Raw genomic sequence first — 5,416 nt, forward strand, 5'->3', positions numbered from 1 at the left:
TTAGGGATTTTAAGGAAACAGAGCAGCATGTAGGGGAGGCAAAATTTTACCTCTACCCTTTTATGGTTTGGGGCTGGGCTTGAGAATTAAATTGACATAACAAGAGAAAAACATACAAATTTATTTAATACAAGTTTTACGTAGCACGGGAGTATTCATAAGGAAATGAAGACCAAAAAATGTAATTAGAGATGAACACTTATATACTGAATTAGACAAAGAGTTGTAAATTATGAAAATGTGACAAGGTGAAGGGACTTGGGCTAGAGCAGTTTATCCCGGGAAGCAATGGCTAGGAGGTGAAGTACCCTTGTATTTACCTTTGCTTCAACTTGCCATCCTTGCTGATAAGAATAATAGTACTTTCCTTCTGGTATAGGGAGGACATCTTCACACTGGAATTTCATGAGAAACAGAAGGAAGGTAAGAGTGATCTTCTTGCACCTGCTACTCTTCAAGTGCCTTTAACTCAAAATAGTCAGTATGCCAGAGTGGCATATTTTTCACTCCTTCACACAGCTACAACAAAATGGGGAGAAGAAATGGTCAGAACCATGGCAGTGGTTGACCATCTCTCATGAGGCAAAATTAATAAGCATAGTAAACAAGGGGTACTTCAGTTATAGAGTTATCCTTTCAACGAAAGAAATACCATGTAGAACAGGGATTTAAAAAAAAAACTTTCATGGAAACTGGCTTTAGTGTAACCAAAAATTCTATAAGGTTCTTCATTCTAAACCACTCATTAACAAGTGCTTCTGTTGATCAGTAAGTTGGTTCTTATCCTGGACTGCAGATGCCATGAGGTCTCTGCCAGCCCTATGCTAATGGAGGCTTTAAAGACAGAAATGACCTTCATATTAATTCATGTTCAAATATAGAAAACAACAATGGTGAAACTTTATTTGCTACAAATTGGAATTCGAAATATGGAAAAAGCAGTGCGGAAGAAAATCTAACAGATGAAAATGATTTATAAGAAAATTAAAAAGTGAAAGATACTCTACTCAGCTACTATTAAAAGATGGACCTGAACTTGAAGCCAGAAACGATAGAAATACTGAAGTTTCTTTCACAGAGGACCCAAGTGAAGTATTTGCATATCCTGATTTTCTCCTTCTTCCCCTTAATACTCTGACTGGCTCAAATGAACCCTTTCAAAATCTGAAAACTGAAAAGTAACAGTTGTAGTGGATTGAATCACATTCCCCCAAAACTCATTGAAGCTTGAATTGTGTCCCCAAGTTTCATATATTAGAAGCTTAATCCCTACTGTGACTGTTAAGAGGGTGGGAAATCCTATTATGGTAAATGAAAGGTGGAGTCTTAAAGAGGTGATTGGATTGTAGGACTGTGCAGTAGTGAATGGATTAAAATTGGTGGTCAGGGGTGTGGTTCTGAGAGCTTTAAAAAAAGAGAAGAGTCTGTCTGTCTGTCTCTCTCTGCTCTCTCTGCTCCCACCATCTTACAATGTGAGACCTCTGAGTCACTGTTGCCACCACCAGATGGACTTTGGACTTCCCAGCCTCAGAAATTGTAAGCAGTAAATGTCATTTTTCTTTATAAATCACCTAGTCTCGGGTATTCTGTTATAGCAACACAAATGGACTAACAGTGGAACCTCCAGAAAGCTCTATTGAACACCTGATACCTCGTTTACTGGAAATGGAAAGATTACAACATATGACTATACAGGAAGAGAGGCCAAGGCTACCAACTACCTTCTCTACTCCAGCCGCTTACTCCAAAACTATACTGAAAATGAGGCAGCCAAAACTCTCTGAATCATTGAGTCTTCAGACATCTTATGTAGATAAAAGTTGAGGGAAAAAAAATTCTGGTTCCTACAATCTTGAGCAAAGTGCTTTGAAATGGATTTGGAACAATCGTGGCAAATATAAATGTAATTTTAGACCACCATCTCCAAAAAGTTCATCCATCACAAGGCAGTTGGTTGCAACTTAAGACTTTAAGAATCGCAAAAGTTCCATTTTTAAATCCATTCCTAGAACTCTTAATCAAACCTACTACTGCCCAAATAACTCAATGACTGGTTAAAATGGTCTCAACAAGATGTCTGCCACCAAGGTCTTCAATACAGTATCACTGTACCTCTTTCTTTTCCCAAAAATCTGAAGGAAGAAATCAAGGCACCAAGGACCAAAGAGAAACTTTACTAAAAAAATATAGTATTGAATAGACTAGTCTATATTCAGAAGCTAAACTGTTTATTGCCTTTGTTTATAGCTAAGGATAAGTGCTTACCCACTGACCAAAATAACTTTTCTTTCATACATCTTAGTGTAAGCAAATTTATTCCAAGAAGCCCAGCTAAAATGTGGTTCATCATTCCCAGATACAGGTAATACAACAGACACACACAATTGCTTGATGCGAGATGGAGTGGAACTGAAGAAAATCACTGCTGAGATGTCTTAAATAAACCCGAGGGCTTCTATACTGACAATCTTTTGCATGTTAGGTTTCAAAGAAATGTTTCACTAAGTAAACTATTCTATTTAAAAGCTTGCTCTTTCATTGCGATTATTTTCCAGTAAATTCTACCATCAATATATGGTGTAATTGGGGAGAAACTGATTTTTACTACAGCATGGATGAACCTTGCTACTATTATGTTAAGTGAAAGAAGCCAGACCAAAGGGCTACATATTGTTACATTTCTATTTATGTGAAATGTCCAAAATAGGCAAATCCACAGATATAGAAAGTAAATTAATGATTCTCAGGGGCTGGGGGTAGAGGGGAATGGGGATTAACTGCTAATGGGTATGAAATTTCTTATTGGGATGATGAAATGTTGTGGAATTAGATAGTGATGATTGCATAACTTTGTGAATATACTGAAAACCAATGAATTCTGCACTAAATTTAAGAGTAAATTTTATGGTATGTGAATGTATCTCAACAACAACAAAAAATGACTAATCCAAAATAAAATTTCAAATATAAACTCATTAAAAATCCAGAATCTGACATACTTTTGGTTGATTAGTGTTGAGTTAGGGCTGGGTCTAGAGCTCAGAGACCCCTCAAGCCCATTGTCCAGACTGGGTCACAAACCCTTCACATGCCAGGCTGGGTCACCAGACCCCTCACAGGCAGTTCTGTGAGCTAGGTAACTGGCCAAAAGGTCCTTGGAGCCATAGGTTTGAAAGCATGGCCACACGCAGCAGACGCTAGAGGCAGTAAATGCCAGCCAAAAGGCAGCGCCCACTATGCGCACTAACTCCACCCACACACAGCTTGCTTACAAAGAGTGCACTGGCACCACCTCCAACCAGACCTAAGGCAAGGAGGGTCTGATTAAATTATTCTATTTTCCCAACAATTAGGTTTGCCTACTTTTGAGGGTCTATAAAATGAATGTTTACTGGCAAAATGTAAAGAAGGGAAAACAAAGGAGATAGAGGCTGGGAATTCTGGGGGTGGAGCCTACTTTATAAAATGCGGGAACCCTCCTGCTTGTGACCCGACACTCCTTATCACCATGGGAATAATTATCCTTTTCACAGAATCTTAGACATTTGGAGGGATGGGCCTCCATTTTAGAAAATGTCTACTGAATTCAAATGCCCTGTTCTACAGATGAAGAAACCGAGGCCCAGAAGGAGTTTGCTTACTGTCAGTGAGCGGGCAAAGGCATTGAGAATGTAGACGAGATTTCCTGTCCCCACGTGTCTTTGGGCTGCCCTTTGCCTGTTCTCTTTACAGGAAGGGGCCTTCAAGTTCAGGAATTTGCAGATGCGCTTTGCAGTGAAATATAGGGAAGCATCGAATCCACAGCCTCTTCTCCCCAGAGGCGAGCGTTTGGTCTTGTGAGGTTTGATGATTCTTCATTTTAACACACTGCAACAAGACTGTGACGTGCGTAAGGGCCCGCTGGGTGTGTGCTGTGCTGGGGAGCTTAGGGGGAAGACTCCCCCCCACCCCTTAGGAAAATCAGTAATCAGAGAGCAGACATGCTTTTTGTCTTGATAACAGTACCTGGTTTTTACTGTCATTCCCATCACATCACCAAGCTCTCCTGTTTATTTAAATCCCCCCAATTTAAAAGAAGACTCAAGTCACAGTCCGTACTCATCTCTCTTGGACTACTGGGATTGCTCCAAATGGAGTATTTAGGGCTGAACTGACTTCCAGGTTCAGTCTTGAACACCCGAGGCAGGCACTGCGTCTTCTCAGAGTCCCCCGAACACCCGCACCCTTCTGGACGCGCATATCCCTTTCCACTGAGGACTCGGTCCTGCAGCTGAGCCCGGGAGAACGCACAGAGGACACAGGGCCGTGGGAGGTTTCTGGTCGCCCCAGCGACGGTCCAACAGGGCATCTGCAGGAAATGAGAGCCCTGCACGCTCCAGAGTCCGTCTGTCACCCGGGGCCAGAAAACAATTTCTTAGAGCGACATGGGGGATGGGGCAGTAAAAAGGCTCTAGACTGGGGTGTTAACGGTGCCAGCTTGGCGAGTCCAGGTTCCATACCAGAACTGATAGAATGGAACTGCCTCTCTCCCTCTCTCTTTTATTGGTTATGAATATTCATGGAGCACAAAGCTGACCATCACCATTTGTGCCCAAGATGTGATGGCCAGATCAACACTGTCAGCCTAGGTATGCTCTCTCCCTCTGCAAGTCCAACACACCGCTGTGGTGTTTTTCCTTCCTTCTTTCCCTCTTAGTTCCCACTTATGAGTGAGCACATGCGTTATTTATCCCTTTGCGCTTTGGTTATTTCACTTAACGTGTTTCTCCAAGCTCATCCACGTTGCTGCAAGTGGCAGAATTTCATTCTTTTTTATGGCAGAGTAGTGTTCCATGGTGTGTATATACCACATTGTCCTTATCCAGTCATCCATCAGTGGACACTTGGGTTGGTTCCAACTCTTGGCTTTTGTAAACAGAGCTGTGATGAACATGGGAGTGTAGGTATCCCTTCGACATGACGATTTCCATTCATGTGGGCGTATACCCAGAAGTGGGATTGCTGGATCATATGGAAGATCTATCTGTAGTTGTTTGAGAAACTTCCATACTGTTTTCCACAGTGGTTGTACTAATTTACAGTCCCACCAACAGTGCAGGAGCGGTCCCTTCTGGGGATGCATTTTTTCCCGCCCTTGGGAGCAGGGGAAGTAAATACACGTTGGTAGAGCGGGCGAGTCGGGGTGGAGGGAGGTTCTCTGCCTGGTTCTGGCCGGCGGAGAAGAGCTGGCGAGGGGCAGGCTGAGGAGGTGCGCAAAGGTGCCCTGGAGACCTGGTGGAGCTGAGCGGCGCGCAGGCGCACTGGGACCGCCCGCCGGCCCTTCCGCGGGTACAAAGAGAGCGCGCAGGAGAGCCGCGCTTCCCCGAGGGCTCGGCCGGCCCGCGCCGGCCCTCCCGGCCCGCTGTGGGGCGCAGCC

The 5,416-nt window shown here is 43.3% G+C and overlaps 1 pseudogene; it reads left to right on the forward strand.

The window, feature by feature from the left end:
- Positions 1-3,840, forward strand: part of LOC103604828 — a 17,943-nt pseudogene extending 14,103 nt beyond the window's left edge.
- Positions 3,841-5,416: the final 1,576 nt, after the last annotated feature.

This window comes from Galeopterus variegatus, unplaced genomic scaffold, assembly GCF_000696425.1.
Source record: "Galeopterus variegatus unplaced genomic scaffold, G_variegatus-3.0.2 Scaffold5418, whole genome shotgun sequence".
Taxonomy (NCBI): domain Eukaryota; kingdom Metazoa; phylum Chordata; class Mammalia; order Dermoptera; family Cynocephalidae; genus Galeopterus; species Galeopterus variegatus.